General features: G+C 33.7%; 2 long non-coding RNA genes across 7 annotated transcripts in view; one reads left to right on the top strand and one right to left on the bottom strand.

Annotated features, from left to right (window-relative positions):
• Window positions 1-1066: 1066 nt before the first annotated feature.
• Window positions 1067-17486, bottom strand: part of LOC149408969 (uncharacterized) — a 54480-nt gene continuing 38060 nt past the window's right edge. The window contains exons 3-11 of one of the 6 annotated variants that reach the window (XR_016305337.1): window positions 14544-14701; window positions 13785-13993; window positions 12994-13187; window positions 12241-12341; window positions 6505-11259; window positions 6330-6428; window positions 5528-5685; window positions 5097-5290; window positions 1067-3833 (exon numbers count right to left, since the gene is read on the bottom strand). This is a non-coding gene — a long non-coding RNA (uncharacterized LOC149408969). Of the gene's footprint in view, window positions 3834-5096; window positions 5291-5527; window positions 5686-6329; window positions 11260-12240; window positions 12342-12462; window positions 12504-12993; window positions 13994-14543; window positions 14702-17486 lie in introns of those variants that run through there. The other 5 variants (XR_016305338.1, XR_016305336.1, XR_016305335.1 and 2 more) reach the window with 5 other exon arrangements.
• On the top strand, window positions 15427-16974 carry LOC149408970 (uncharacterized). Its single transcript, XR_016305331.1, has 3 exons — window positions 15427-16192; window positions 16292-16379; window positions 16469-16974. It is a non-coding gene; the product is annotated as an uncharacterized LOC149408970 (long non-coding RNA).

Below are 17486 nucleotides of genomic sequence, written 5' to 3'. Positions count from 1 at the left end.
TTTTCTCAAAACACTGGTTGTTTATCGATCATCGATCTATTTTATCATCGATCTGTGGTTTCCATATGTCATTTGAACTCAATATTTATGTTTGAAGTGTAGGATGCGCATTTTTTTGCAGGTTAATAATAATTATTTCATAACACTTCGATTTATTTTATAGTTTCTATGAGGCTGTGCAGTTTAATGTTTATTATACCATAATTTGCAGCAAAAGCTTACGGGAAATGCACTGTGTTTCAGTAAACTCTTTGATACAAAACGTCAAATTCGTGCACATAAGGAAGTCTTTTTAAACTTTAATTTAATAAAAATAGAATTGAAATGCATCTTTTACAATGTATTCAAAATTAATTTGTCGTTTCGTGTCATAATTACGTTTTAACGTAGTGTGTATTCCAAAATCTGAGCCATTTTAAGGTGGACAATATTTACGAATAATAATAATCCTTGTTTCGCAAATTAGCGATGAACAAACTTGTAATATATTTCTACCATCTGTCTTACAGATTGCATTCACCGACTTGTCGATCATTAATACAAAACTATATGTAGGTACAATGTATTTGACCAACAAATCTATGCTGTGTTAAGATTTACACGCTACTTGTAAAAGTATGGATTGTTTCACAGGACTTGAACAATTCATCAAATGTAATTTTTTATTATTATTTCACTGGGAGAACGCAATACTTAAATAATAACAGAATTTGAATATTATCTTTGAAATTCTTCAAATTGTAATTAAAATAATGGGTCGCTTTTCCTCCCTCCTACAACATGAGTCTCTTCAAGGCCTGTATTCACTCTTTTCTTTCCTCAAAAGACCCTCCTCACTGCATCCCCAAAGATGCCATAAGCCCCGAGGGAAATTATTTTCATTCAGGCCTCCTATGCATTTAGTGTAAAAAGGGGGAAAATAAAATAACAGATTTAGGAAATAAGTAAAAATCAAACAAAGTTTTAATTTCATTAAAGTGTATTTATTTTTTTTAAATCTGATTCGATATAAGTAATATGGGAAGAACCAGAAAGAAACCCATATTAATTGCGTTTCATATATTCATATTTCATGTCAAATATCAGCCAGAAAAATAATATATAATATAATATGTAATCTTATATCAACTTATTTTTATATTTATTGATCATTGTAAAAAAAAGAGTTCATTTAATTACATTTTACAAATTATATATTCACCATATTTCATTACATTGATTATATTACAAATTATATCAGTTTGCGATGCAGTGTAAATATATAAAAAATATATTTGTCTATAAAATGATTTACGGGACATAATGTCGACAAAGAGATACAGTTGATATTAGAAGAACAATTATATTGAAAGAAACTATGCACTTGATGCAGTTAGTACCTACTTGAATAATAAACTGTGTTTATATATTTTAAAATCCAACATAAGATAGCGTAATACATACATTGATAAAAAAATTGTATTTACGTATATTACTATATTGTACAATTATTTTTGTGTTATAACTAAAAAAATAAGAATATGAAGTACTCTCAAGGTATAGAATGTTAAAATTAACAGAGAAACTTTTATTTAAACATATTAAAAATATGTTAAATCGTTAACACAAACTGTCCACATACAATTTTATTTGTAAATCGTTTAATTCTAGGAATTGGTTTATAAATAAAGTAGTATTTATTGATCTACCTTCAAAATTATCTTTGTAAGGAATTTACTGTGCAGGTAAATTATTGGAAATTACCTATGTTAATTCAAGGCCATCTGTTAAATAATAATTTATCTGATCTGACTGCGTATTTTTTCATTTAATAAAGAATTTAACCTTTGATAGAGATAAGCATTTTGAAGTTTGCAATTTAAATTTGATTCAATCTCTGAATATAAAACATTATGCTACGAAAGCTTTCTTCCTAGAAGAGAGAAGGCCAAATGAATTATGAAGCTATCGCCAATATCGTTTTTCAAATTCGCCACAAAGGCCTGTACCTTCAAAATTCTATTCGAGTAACACTGCTCCCCGTGTCAAAGGAAGTTGCGTTACTTTTCAAATATCGCTTTAATAATTATCTAGAAAATGATGAAAAAACATTTCATTAATTGTGCTAAAATAAAACACACTCTCGGGAGATCTTTTTATCTTTCTTCTACTTAGTCTGATAGGTCAGTATGGAAACGATATGCTGTTATTAAGTATATTTTATAATAATCTCTGTGATTTGTTTTGGGATATTATGCTGTGTTGCGCTACCTCCTTCTTTAGGCAACGTTTCTATATAAGATATACTTTTTCAAAGTATGTGTGAGATAATTAATTATTCGTTTATCGTAGATGTTTACTTTTCTATAACTGAATCTATATTTCATTTTAAATAGTGGTCAGAGATATTCAATATTTTTTTATAGTTAATATGTTAGTCAAGCTATTTTTTTAAGTAATTTTTAGAACAACTTTTGAGTTTGAACTTGTTTTACTTTTTAAAGTTTAAACAGAATATAAAAATAATGCTTATGGGAATCTATTTAATCTGAAACTAAATTTTCCTAATGATAAAAATCAACAGTTCCCTCAAATAGTGACAAATTTAGGTTTGCGTTATCATCAAATGATAAGTTCAAGTCACACTGTATGTATTTAACCCTGCGAATAAATTTAAAATGGGAAGATTAGTCTTAAATAGATTAAATTTACTGGTTTAAATAGATATAAAACGACAATACCTAATCTAAAATTTACCTGTAAACAATGTTTTGGGTTGTAACTCTGGCCTGATTTACACCTTGACGACTTCCGTCGACTATTTGAATTTTTAATGAATTTATTGTTTTGACTCTGGAGCAAGCTACATACAATTGTCCATGCGTAAAGACGGGTTCTGGTAAATAAACACCAATCTGATTAAAAGTTTGACCCTGCGATTTATTAATTGTCATTTCATAAGCAAGACTTTTTCGTTAATTTTACGTGCATCTACATTTTTGGGACACAGTATCGCTCTGTCACTGAATAAATTTGAATCGCTACAGAATGAGAATCTCCGTAAAGTGCGCTAATAACATCTCGGCAAATCGTACTTGACGGTTAAACTATTTCATGATGGTACGCAACTTTGAGGAGTTGGTAATGTTCCATTCCATGATTAAAACGTCTATTCTGTATTATTTGTAGGTTGTTTAAATACGTAAGCTCCCGATTTGCGAACCGAGCCAGGAAAGAAACGGCGTTTCGAGCCATTTGCGGTTGTTTCTTTCCTTTCCTATAAATCAAAGTTCAGCTCGTGTACATAGCATGAGGCTTTCTAAACGGCACAACTCTGATAAAAATGGAGAAGCAAAGAATGTGTTTCAACACTTTTGCTTTTTGCCCGAAAGTAATGGGTAAAAATGTGGTGCGTGGTGTAATGTTTGAATGTGAATGAAGCAAGATGTTTGTGCCAAATTTCATATTTACGATTTGATGTTCGAATGTAAATAAAGTAAATGCTTTCATTTAAATCAAATAGCTGTAGGTACCTGACCGACCCCCCTATGGTGGTCTGTGAACAAATTTTAAATGAACAAATTGGCCGTCCAATTAAAAACCTTGATCGTTTCCGATTTAAGTAGATATATTAACTGGCAAGCTAGTTATGTAATTAGTTCCATAATTATACCATTCATGGATGATTAGTAACTTTAAAATATCAAAGCGTTGAAGTGTCATCATTTTCATCACGCCTTTGGAAAGACATAGAGAGGATTGTGAAATTAGTTCCAGTTCAAAGTAACGCCGGCTGAAGTTCATTCATTCTCGAGGACTTGAAAACGCAGACAGTAGAGAAAGCTTTAGACATCCTGCAAACGAAAAAAATTATGCATATTGTTAATTCATTTATTAATATATAGTATTTTAATGTTTTTAACTTGGTACAACAAAAAAATCTGCAATAAGAGACAAATGATCAGAAGAATTGTGCAAAATTTACAGAATCGGCGTTAATGGCGATTGTCAAAGTTTCAAATGTAATATCAAATAGCGGGCCAGAACTAATTACATACATTTTGTAATAGATATTACTTGTACCCTATGTTTAAACATATATATTTAAACATAGGGGTTTATTAGCCATCTACGAACACAGTGCACGATCTTGAGATATGTTATTTGAATATTATAATTAAAGAGTCGCCTCATGTTTTCTTGTCTCAAGTGTTTAGCGTTTTAACTTTTGTATGATAATTTGACGCTCAACATGAATTTTATAGCTATGAATTTTAAATATTACAATGGCGTCCAACGCGTCTTGTATTTTAATCTTATTGCATTGTGTTGACTTTCAAATGTTACAATGATAGTCAATAATTGAAACGCCTGATGTAACTTACTATCTAATAGAATTATGCAAACAAACTTTGTAACTTTAAGGTCCGCTTCGTGTCACTAATAAATATTATAATGGCATTACCAAAACCCAGCTTAACTCAAAACACCAGTTTTTGTAGTTGGGCCCCTGTGATTATAAGCTCCGAACCGAACCAGAAAAGGAACGCAACAACTGCAAACGGCGTTTCGAGCCATTTGCGGTTGTTTCGTTCCTTTCCTATAAATAGCATGAGGCTTTCTAAACGGCACAACTCTGATAATTAAATACATATGCTTGCGTGTAAATGAAGCGGACTGCGTGTCAAAACGTTGCTTTTTCCCCGAAACTAATGGGTAAAAATGTGGTGTGAATAAAGCAAGATGTTATAGTTATGTCATACTGAAAACTGGCGCACGTAAAGATTAAAGGAACCGTTGTGTCTGCGAATATATCCGGCATGATTGTAGGCAAAAAATGAACGCTTTCTCTTTTATCATTTCACGTGACTTTCTTGTAAAACATTATCTGATAATTCCCAACCATCATACTTGTATACCTGTTCAAGAAACGCTTAAAGCCGGCTGACAACTTTAATTTCAAACTTATATTTTTAGATATTTCTGAAGTTCCACGACGCCCGGTGGAGATTTCCTCCATTGTCAATTGCAATAAGCAGACAGTAGAGATGTTTCAATAGATGAAAGATAGGCTTTTATTTACGTTATAATAATAGTATGAACATGATAATATTCACCTTGAGAAAGTGCATTGAGGATTCTGCGCTGTCCTTTGTACAGAACGTCGAGTCAAAGCGATGCACGGTCATCACGACTTGACGATATTTCTGAAGCAACGCCAGTAACGTATGTAAGTAACGTAACGCCGGCTGTCATTACTCGGCTTTCTCGAATACTGAAAAGCGCAGACTGCAAAGACGTTTTCAAAACCCTGCAAATGACATTTTAATAACAGTTAGGCATTTTGTATCATTTTATTAATATATATTGCAAAATTTACAGACTCGGCGATAATGGCAATTGTCAAAGTTTTAAAATGTATGTCAAATAGCAGCCAGAACAAACTACACGTAATATGCAGTCGTCTTATGTCATAATACTAATAATCATTTATAACACTGCCGCTAAAACATTCTGAAAAGTTCCCAATTATCATACGTGTACATACCTGTCCAAGAAACGCTCCCAAAAACCATCGATGAAATCGCCTAGGTGTATTTTTAACCGAATTTGGAAAAGCGTAGACGCCATTTTTTTAGATTTTAAAATCCACTTGAACACAACGTCCCGTGAAAGTATCCATTAAAGTATCCATACAGTAGAATCCTGCAAATAACGAATGTAATAACATTAAAATATAATTTAGAATATCATTAAGAAAGGGACGTTAGTTTTCTTTTTAATGAATCTACTATATTTCATTTCGTTTCCCCAAATAGTGATGGGTTTTGACAAATTTAATGATTAGTTCAAGTCACACTCACTGTATGTATTTTACCACGTGAAGAAATCAATAGATTAAAAAGAATGTGTTTCAACACTTTTGCTTTTTGCCCGAAAGTAATGCGAGAGGCATCTGCCTAATTTTATAATTAAATACATATGCTTGCGTGTAAATGAAGCGGACTGCGTGTCAAAACGTTGCTTTTTCCCAGAAACTAATGGGTAAAAATGTAGTGTGTTATGAAATGTTTGAATGTGAATAAAGCAAGATGTTATAGTTATGTCATACTGAAAACTGGCGCACGTAAAGATTAAAGGAACCGTTGTGTCTGCGAATATATCCGGCATGATTCTAGGCAAAAAGTGAACGCTTTCTCTTTTATCATTGGTGGATATGTCCTCCATTGTCAATTGCAATAGAGATGTTTTACATTGACAGTAGAGATGTTTCAATAGATGAAAGTTAGGCTTTTATTTACGTTATAATAATGACATTAATTAATTAATTATAACATGATAATATTCACCTTGAGAAGATGCTAGAATTCTGCGCTGTCCTTTGTCCAGAACGTCTAGTCGAAGCGTTGTTAGAGACGATATTTCGACAGCCTAGACGTTTCAGAACCCTACAAATGACAGTTAGGCATTTGTATAATCATTTATTAATATAAATTATTACGTTATATTATGGGTAAAACTCACTTTAAGTTCATTTTCGATCAAAGCTTGCAGATAGGCACCATTGTTTTCTTCGTCGCGTTCATGAGTGCAAATTCGATTTCCAATTGGGCATTGGGCAACTTGTCAAAGACACACGGAACTTGAGAATAATCTCAACTCATCTATTATCCATTATCGATATCCATTTCGACGGACTTTCCAATATTTTGAAACACACAGAAAACAAACAGACGCGTAAAAAATGCGGTTATTTAGTTAAAAGAGGACGCCATTTTGAGAAAAAAAAATGGCCACGTGACTACCGATGATACCATTATGAAAAGAAAAACATTTAGACATAAATTAAACCTATTACCCTAAAAATCGGGAAATTTAAAAACATCTTTCGTGAAATTTAAAAAACAAAATCAACGATACCCGATCAATTCATACCCGACGCTCGATAAGAATCAATCGTGTTTTTAATTTACGTTAGAGTAATGCGAAAAACGCAAAATTTTCGAGCAAAAAGGCGCAAGAAATTTTTTTTTTATGATTTCGCGTTCGGGGTGCGTTCGATGTTGAATAAAAACATAAACGGTGAAGGAGAAAATGTTTTGCAGATCATCCCGATCGATGAAAACGAAACGTTGCGAAAATGCACCAAAATTTGGCCGTTTCGAAACCGCGCGCGTGGCAACACTCGTGATTTCTGCAAAATTCGGCAGACCACGTGGTACGATTCCCAGATTTGGAAGCTCTGACGCAAATCAAATTTTTATATAGTGGGGCAGTCCTGGCGGCGGGAGAGTGAACCGCGGTTCTCGAGTATGGCGCTCCTCGAACGCTTCCAGTTTCCGCCGACAGAGTTCCGCTAATTTTCCCGCCGTACGAATCCGGCCGAGTTTCTAAAAAAGCTGGTTGAATCCTGTTCACATTTTGGCACGCTGAATTGAACTTGAATTCTTTTCCCGCAGAGAGGCGTCTCGGTCGCCTTTTGCTTGAACACGAAACAAATGAAAGGCAAATTTTTTCAAGCACGCGAATACGAACCTAGAGTGTGAGCGACTTGAAGGTTCGAGTGGTCGATTTTCGCCTAATTTTAAGCGACCAAATAAAACAAAGAAACTGCGTATTACTATATGTACTAGCTTTTTGCCCGTTGCAGGCAACTGATGGGTAAAAATTAATCGCGCGGTGTAGTATTTGAATGTAGATGAGGCGAGGGTGTGGGACTACAAATTTTTAAGTGACATATATTGCCCCTTAAATAACGCCTGCTCGCGTCCCCTTAAGAGTTACATCCCAGTTTTCAAATAGTATGTGGGCTACGCTAGGTTTGTATAGACTGGTTTGTGATTTAATTCTAATACCTATTTTCTGTAACAAAAAATTGCCCCTTTAATAACGCCTGCTCGCGTCCCCTTAAGAGTTATATCCCAGTTTTCAAGTAGTTTGTGGGCTACGCTAGGTTTGTATAGACTGGTTTGTGATTTGATTCAAATACCTATTTTTCATGTTCTAAGCTAACCTCACCTAAACTACATCACATTTTATTCTATTTGGTTGTTATTCGGGTTATTTTATTTAATTATATGTTGATTATTTGTTATAATTGTTACATTGACTTACGTATTAATATGGATTAATTATACACGATGATATTATTTATTTTATATGGCAATACTTAATTTTTTTTGGTTGGCAGCAGTGTCTATGAAATATTTTGTATCGCGTAATTGACTATGAACGAAATTAAAATTAAAAGTGCGTATTTTTCCGTCTCCCCCGAATAATAAATCATGTTTTGAATTAATAAAGCTAAATCCATTTATTTGAAAGTGAAATATTGCGTATTAAGAGTGAAGCTGAGTGTGAGCAAAAATGTTTATAAATGTAATATGTATGTTTGCATGTGCATGAAGCATTGAGTGTGTGCCCACAAATTTATTCAAATATATGTATGTTTGAATGTATGTGCCTAAAATTAGCTTTTCGCCCGTTGCAGGCAACTAATGGGTAAATGTACTAAGCCATTTGATGTTTGGGTGTAGATGAGACGAAGAGTGTGGGACTACAAAATTAAAGAAAGAAATATACTGATCATTTTTTCACTACGGGGCGACAGTACCCATATTTAAAAACTTTTAACTGAAATAAGTTTATTTAAAAAAACAAAAACAATTGAATAAACCGTTTTTAATAGTAAATTACTTTCCCAAACGTCTATGCTCCTGGTAGATTACAGCGTCACCGAGCTAATTTTTCGCAGAAATGGCTTTATAAGAATTATCATTAATTTAATTAAAAAAAATATATATATGCAAAACGAAATATGTTACCTACTGGTTAAAAAAATAAAGGGATCATGCTATGTATGAATGGCTCCCGGGGCGACGGTTCTCATGACCGCCACCCTAAATTAAATGATTATTATTAATCGCGAAATGCAAAAACCTTTAATAAAAAAAAAAATCGTTACTTCAACCTACTTAATATTTATAACGCAAAAAAATCAGAATGTGAATGAAGCATTACCTATGTTATTTTTGATTATTAAATGAAAAATCTTTATCATTGTATGTGGACCCAATTTATTGGAATACGTTTTTAAGTTTGATTAGCCTTAAATATTTGTAATAAAAACTGGTTGTTCCAAAGCATCCATCTATCTATCTATAATTTATCTGTGGTTTTAGTATGACATTTGAGCCACTGCCGTCGCTGCCGTCTCTGTTTACATTTGAGCTGATGAATGTTTTTTTTGCAGCTTAATTTATTTGCTAACAGTTCAATTAAAAACAGTTTATCGATTACACCTCACATTCAACATATATAGCGTATATTTTCTTTTATAAGTCTTAAACATTTTATACATCGACCCCTATAATGGAAGTCTTTACCTATAATGAAATGCATATTGAAAATGGTGGTGGAAAGAAACACGTTATAACATAAATGCTTAAAATATTTTTTTATTGGGTAACAAAACATTCAATATAAATGTACAGATATAGTTTGTTTGTTGTTTACAAAGAATATGCAAAACATGTTAGATTTGACAAATTTAACGTCTGATTTACACAACACTTGAATTGTGACGTCTTTGGGTTAATGCACACTTCTCACAATACATATAATATGGAATAGTGGTTTTAAAGCTGTAAAAACTTTGAACTGAACAACGCGCTAAGACACTTGTGTTTTGTTGCCTCGCGTGTTAAAAGCGTTTTAACTTTTGTATGAGTCAGAAGTACACTGGAATATGCCTCGACAATTTGGAATCCACAGTATAAACCGTAGAAAAGAAATATACACATTTCACTCTCTTTACTTAAAAGTAAGACGTTAAAAATATAATTGTTTACTACCTACAACTACTTGAACTTACATAAATACTTTTTTGTTGTTTGTTTTTGGGGTGTTATGTCGTGTTGCGCTAACTCCTTCTTTAGCCGACGCTGTCCGAAACGTCGGCTAAAGAAGGAGTTAGCGCAACACGGCATAACACCCCAAAAACAAACAACAAAAATGCTTTTGGCCGTGAGAATCTAAAAACTTACCTTACATAAATACATTTTAATTTAGCTCACTGATCTAGCTGAGCAAACCTATTTACCTATGTCAAGCTACCGATTGAAATGCCCTAGTGAGATGTGCAGAGTATGCTTTTTATGTAAAACACTGTTTTTTGAATGAAATAAATAAAATAAAATAACAGATTTTGGAAATAAGTAAAAATCAAACAACGTTTTAATTTCATTAAAGTGTATTTATTTTTTTTAAATCTGATTCGATATAAGTATTTTGAGTTTGAACTTGTTTTACTTTTTAAAGTTTAAACAGAATATAAAAATAGTTAAAATGCTTTTGGGAATCTATTTAATCTGAAACTAAATTTTCCTAATGATAAAAATCAACAGTTCCCTCAAATAGTGACAAATTTAGGTTTGCGTTATCATCAAATGATAAGTTCAAGTCACATTGTATGTATTTAACCCTGCGAATAAATTTAAAATGGGAAGATTAGTCTTAAATAGATTAAATTTACTGGTTTAAATAGATATGAAACGACAATACCTAATCTAAAATTTACCTGTAAACAATGTTTTGGGTTGAAACTCCAGCCTGATTTACACCTTGAGGACTTCCGTCGACTATTTGAATTTTTAATGAATTTATTGTTATGACTCTGGAGCAAGCTACATACAATTGCCCATGCGTAAAGACGGGTTCTGGTAAATAAACACCAATCTGATTAAAAGTTTGACCCTGCGATTTAAATTGTCATTTCATAAGCAAGACTTTTTCGTTAATTTTACGTGCATCTACATTTTTGGGACACAGTATCGCTCTGTCACTGAATAAATTTGAATCGCTACAGAATGAGAATCTCCGTAAAGTGCGCTAATAACATCTTGGCAAATCGTACTTGACGGTAAAACTATTTCATGATGGTACGCAACTTTGAGGAGTTGGTAATGTTCCATTCCATTCGTCTGTGAACAAATTTTAAATGAACAAATTGGCCGTCCAATTAAAAACCTTGATCGTTTCCGATTTAAGTAGATATATTAACTGGCAAGCTAGTTATGTAATTAGTTCCATAATTATACCATTCATGGATGATTAGTAACTTTAAAATATCAAAGCGTTGAAGTGTCATCATTTTCATCACGCCTTTGGAAAGACATAGAGAGGATTGTGAAATTAGTTCCAGTTCAAAGTAACGCCGGCTGAAGTTCATTCATTCTCGAGGACTTGAAAACGCAGACGGTAGAGAAAGGTTTTGACATCCTGCAAACGAAAAAAATTATGCATATTGTTAATTCATTTATTAATATATAGTATTTTAATGTTTTTAACTTGGTACAACAAAAAAATCTGCAATAAGAGACAAATGATCAGAAGAATTGTGCAAAATTTACAGAATCGGCGTTAATGGCGATTGTCAAAGTTTCAAATGTAATATCAAATAGCGGGCCAGAACTAATTACATACATTTTGTAATAGATATTACTTGTACCCTATGTTTAAACATATATATTTAAACATAGGGGTTTATTAGCCATCTACGAACACAGTGCACGATCTTGAGATATGTTATTTGAATATTATAATTAAAGAGTCGCCTCATGTTTTCTTGTCTCAAGTGTAGCGTTTTAACTTTTGTATGATAATTTGACGCTCAACATGAATTTTATAGCTATGAATTTTAAATATTACAATGGCGTCCAACGCGTCTTGTATTTTAATCTTATTGCATTGTGTTGACTTTCAAATGTTACAATGATAGTCAATAATTGAAACGCCTGATGTAACTTACTATCTAATAGAATTATGCAAACAAACTTTGTAACTTTAAGGTCCGCTTCGTGTCACTAATAAATATTATAATGGCATTACCAAAACCCAGCTTAACTCAAAACACCAGTTTTTGTAGTTGGGCCCCTGTGATTATAAGCTCCGAACCGAACCAGAAAAGGAACGCAACAACTGCAAACGGCGTTTCGAGCCATTTGCGGTTGTTTCGTTCCTTTCCTATAAATAGCATGAGGCTTTCTAAACGGCACAACTCTGATAATTAAATACATATGCTTGCGTGTAGATGTAGCGGACTGCGTGTCAACACTTTTTCCTTTTGCCCAAAACTAACGGGTTAAAATGTGGTGTGTTATGAAATGTTTGAATGTGAATGAAGCAAGATGTTTGTGCCAAATTTCATATTTACTATTTGATGTTGTTCGAATGCAATATTATGAACATGATACTATTCACCTGAAAGTGCCAGAATTCTGCACTGTCCTTTGTTCAGAATGTCGAGTCAAAGCGCTGAACGTCAATTGGAAAACGCAGACAGCAGAATACGTTTCTAAATCCTGCAAATTACATTAGATAACAGTTAGCCATTATATTAATATATATGTAACGTTATATTCATTTTCAACTCGGTACAGCAAAAAGATAAAGAAACGTCATAATAGAAAAAGTTATGTCAACGTCAATTGGAAAACGCAGACAGCAGAATACGTTTCTAAATCCTGCAAATTACATTAGATAACAGTTAGCCATTATATTAATATATATGTAACGTTATATTCATTTTCAACTCGGTACAGCAAAAAGATAAAGAAACGTCATAATAGAAAAAGTTATGTCATACTGAAACTAAAAACTGGCGCACGTAAAGATTAAAGGAACCGTTGTGTCTGCGAATATATCCGGCATGATTGTAGGCAAAAAATGAACGCTTTCTCTTTTATCATTTCACGTGACTTTCTTGTAAAACATTATCTGATAATTCCCAACCATCATACTTGTGCCATTGTATACCTGTTCAAGAAACGCTTAAAGCCGGCTGACAACTTTAATTTCAAACTTATATTTTTAGATATTTCTGAAGTTCCACGACGCCCGGTGGAGATTTCCTCCATTGTCAATTGCAATAAACAGACAGTAGAGATGTTTCAATAGATGAAAGATAGGCTTTTATTTACGTTATAATAATAGTATGAACATGATAATATTTACCTTGAGAAAGTGCATTCAGGATTCTGCGCTGTCCTTTGTTCAGAACGTCGAGTCAAAGCGTTGCACAGTCATCACGACTTGACGATATTTCTGAAGCAACGCCAGTAACGTATGTAAGTAACGTAACGCCGGCTGTCATTACTCGGCTTTCTCGAATACTGAAAAACGCAGACTGCAAAGACGTTTTCAAAACCCTGCAAATGACATTTTAATAACAGTTAGGCATTTTGTATCATTTTATTAATATATATTGCAAAATTTACAGACTCGGCGATAATGGCAATTAATAATAATAATAATTGGATAATTTGTATAGCGCCGTTTTTGTGAAAAATCACCTCAAGGGCGCTGTACAATTTATTTCCTAGGATCTACATTTGTTATTTAGACCAACTGTGCCAGCACGAGGTTCGTCATCCGTTCAGGCATGTGTCTGCCGCCAATATAGCGCTGACATGTATCTGCTGCCAATAAAGAGCGCTGACACAACATCCTCACATAGACAACAAACCTTGGCAGCACCGCTGTGACGCTCGACGAAGACAGAAGATGGAGACTCTGCTGCAAGAGTCCTAGGTAGCGAAGGAACTGTACCAGCTGCTGCAGGGAGAGAGACTACCCCGTCCACCAACTGTGCCAGCACGAGGCTCGTTATCCGTTCAGGCATGTGTCCGCCGCTAATATAGCGCTGACATGTGTCTGCTGCCAATAAAGAGCGCCGACACAATATCCTCACATAGATAACAGACCTTGGCAGCACCGCTGTGCAAAATCACCTCATCCTAGTTTACCTTAGTCTCTCCAGTCACCTCCCAGCCTTTCATGCCACCTAGTGCATCCTCTCGACCCTTTCAGACTCCTTCCTGGCTCCAATACGTTCTTTCTATTGTCGTGATCCGACGATTTCACACCTCTGTCTCAGACTCTTAGGGCTCGCTTATCGCAGGCTATCATAAGCAAAATCTTGAACCAAAGTCAAAGTGAAGTTTATGAGTGTCATCTGTAACAAAATACATAAACAAAAACAGAAAATAAAAACAAAGACAAAAACTTTAAACAAAATATGGCTTATCTGTCCTCCATGCAGACATCCTCGGTTGAAAAGGTCCCGTAAATCCCAACACCACTTGACACTTGAGTCAGGTATAAAATCTTCGACTGCATTGAGAAATCTTCGTTCTAGCTTCACTTTTAAAAATTAATCGGTTTAAAATGCTATAATAATTGCAAATTCCGGCTAAACGGTAGAAGTTACGCACATTTCGTGAAATAAGAAGGTAAGCACTATATAAAACACGGATGCTGAACAATTTTCAGCGATCTCTTAGCAAGGGAAACCTTCTGAAAGGATCAAACAAACCGGAGCGGTTAAAACACGTCCGCAACGAATGAGTGGACAACTATGTCAAAGTTTTAAAATGTATGTCAAATAGCAGCCAGAAAAAACTACACGTAATATGCAGTCGTCTTATGTCATAATACTAATAATCATTTATAACACTGCCGCTAAAACATTCTGAAAAGTTCCCAATTATCATACGTGTACATACCTGTCCAAGAAACGCTCCCAAAAACCATCGATGAAATCGCCTAGGTGTATTTTTAACCGAATTTGGAAAAGCGTAGACGCCATTTTTTTAGATTTTAAAATCCACTTGAACACAACGTCCCGTGAAAGTATCCATTAAAGTATCCATACAGTAGAATCCTGCAAATAACGAATGTAATAACATTAAAATATAATTTAGAATATCATTAAGAAAGGGACGTTAGTTTTCTTTTTAATGAATCTACTATATTTCATTTCGTTTCCCCAAATAGTGATGGGTTTTGACAAATTTAATGATTAGTTCAAGTCACACTGTATGTATTTTACCACGTGAAGAAATCAATAGATTAAAAAGAATGTGTTTCAACACTTTTGCTTTTTGCCCGAAAGTAATGCGAGAGGCATCTGCCTAATTTTATAATTAAATACATATGCTTGCGTGTAAATGAAGCGGACTGCGTGTCAAAACGTTGCTTTTTCCCCGAAACTAATGGGTAAAAATGTGGTGTGTTATGAAATGTTTGAATGTGAATAAAGCAAGATGTTATAGTTACGTCATACTGAAAACTGGCGCACGTAAAGATTAAAGGAACCGTTGTGTCTGCGAATATATCCGGCATGATTCTAGGCAAAAAGTGAACGCTTTCTCTTTTATCATTGGTGGATATGTCCTCCATTGTCAATTGCAATAGAGATGTTTTACATTGACAGTAGAGATGTTTCAATAGATGAAAGTTAGGCTTTTATTTACGTTATAATAATGACATTAATTAATAGGATCCGGAATCGCGGTGGCTTTACCAGTGCTGTACTCAAGGGAAAAATAATTACCTACTTATGAAACACTTATTTATAGACCGCTTTCCAGTTTTAGTATGCCATGAGTCAAGTATGTTGTCAACATTGAAAATTTTTCTCGGAGAAGCCTATTAGAAATAACTTTCACACCTCTTATTAATAATATCTTTATTTAAGAGGAACGGCTGCGGTGCCTGTTTCATACAAAATTTTAATTTGGATTTACGGCTAAAATACTAGAGTAAACTGTTTTTTTTTTTTTTAGTTAAAAGACATGGTAAATATAAAGTACGCATATGGATCAGATTTTCGATTTTTGCCTTAAATTATAGAATATAGGCCCCAGAAGATGACGATTTTACATGATTTTACGAGGCATCTTTGGCAATTTTTTGTGACCAAATGGAAGATATTTTTTGAAAAAATCTCACATATCCCGTCTCAGGCATATAATGAACTATACAATAAAATTTGAATCTTCACTGAAAAAAGTTTTATTTGCTTCAAAAGCCGAATTTGGTGGCCACAAATTCAACGTATATTTAACTAGCTTTTTTGTTATTGTCTCATTCGCACTTTCTTGAGTCGGGCTGGCTAGGGTAGGTGAAACACGGGCCGGGGGGCAGGGGCCCCGGAGAGATCGCCTGCCTAACAAATACATGCATACATACCTACGTCAGTCGTCCTTCATTTTTTATTATTATTGCTAGTGTATGTATATGTGACATTCGCAGTCAGCCCGCGCGGACATATAATTGACGAATTTGTTACTTTGTTTACGAATAATATTATTTTTAAACTCCACAGTTTTTAACCGAAGCATCCCCAAATAATTTATTTCATTCAACATGGGTAAGTAATCATTATTTGAGCATTTTTAACAATGATAATTAGGTTATGAATTAGGGTACTTACGTTATTGATTTTTATAAAATGTTATTTGTGTTTTAGGTCGAAAGTGGATACGTGGTAAGCCACCCAGTATGCACCGGAAAAAGAGGAAGTGCAATGTCAAAAAGACAGAAAGAACTCGGAACAGGTGAAAATTAAATGCAATATTTAAATCAATATTTATTATAAGTATTTATTTTTTACGGTAAAAATGTAATATTTTTTTGTTGTTTTCAGTTCCGTAAATGATGTTAAAGATTGTCAGGCTAAATTTGCCAACAAGGATTTTTTCGATGCTAACATCGATGTGAATTGTGGGATTTTGAGCAAACGGTAAGCAAATAATTTTATTTTCACAAGAACAAACTCTCGAGAATGTACACAATAACATCAAGATACCATCTTTTGGTTAGTAGTGAGAGTTTCATTTTATTGCCGTTCAGCTTTTAGTTTTGATGACAGTGTTTTTACACATTGGTACAATTCAATATTACACCGACGATCTTTAATTAAAAGTGATTAAATTTAAGAATAAAAAGCGTCCTCCATTTTTGCCTATAATTGCTTGTACTATTTTGTCGAATTTGTAAGTATAATCACTACACATATTGATCATACCTTGACAGTATAATATGCGGTCTTTTGTTTTCACGGTTTGATGCCTGATTTTTTTTCTTTTAGTACCGATGTGATTGAACCCGAAATATCGTCGCAGAAAATGTCAGACGTATCACCCGACATTATATAACATATAAGTATTGCCTTTAGTTAGAAAATTGAAATTGGAAAATTTTGTGGTTGACTGACAAATTTTATGAAATTAAATTTTTAATTAAATTTTATTTATGTAATTATTTATTTGCTTATTTATATTGGAGTCTGTTCTTACTATACAACTACTACCTGTCCGACTTTTTTTTATTTTTCACCTTGTGCACATGTATTGTGTAGATCAGTGATTCCCAAAGTGGTCTATATCGACCCCCAGGGGTCTATGATAACCTGCAAGGGGTCTACGTCAGCGAAAAAAAAATTGGGGGTCCATGAAATGAAAATGGGGGTCCACAATAGTGGATCTCAACATACACTGATAGTACCTATTTACTTACACCTAACTGACACTAAAGGTGAATCAATATTTCATGTTTTGAAGGATTACTTCATTGAAAAAGCAATCCCTTTATCAAATATAATGTCAGTAGCTACAGATGGAGCACCTGCCATGGTTGGACGTTATCGTGGATTTATAAGCTAT

Source organism: Hesperophylax consimilis, unplaced genomic scaffold (assembly GCF_061612785.1).
Source record: "Hesperophylax consimilis isolate HC1 unplaced genomic scaffold, BYU_Hcon_1.0 scaffold_40, whole genome shotgun sequence".
NCBI classification, from domain to species: domain Eukaryota; kingdom Metazoa; phylum Arthropoda; class Insecta; order Trichoptera; family Limnephilidae; genus Hesperophylax; species Hesperophylax consimilis.
Note: the sequence above shows the minus strand (reverse complement) of the source record. Positions and strands in the feature narration are given on the sequence as shown.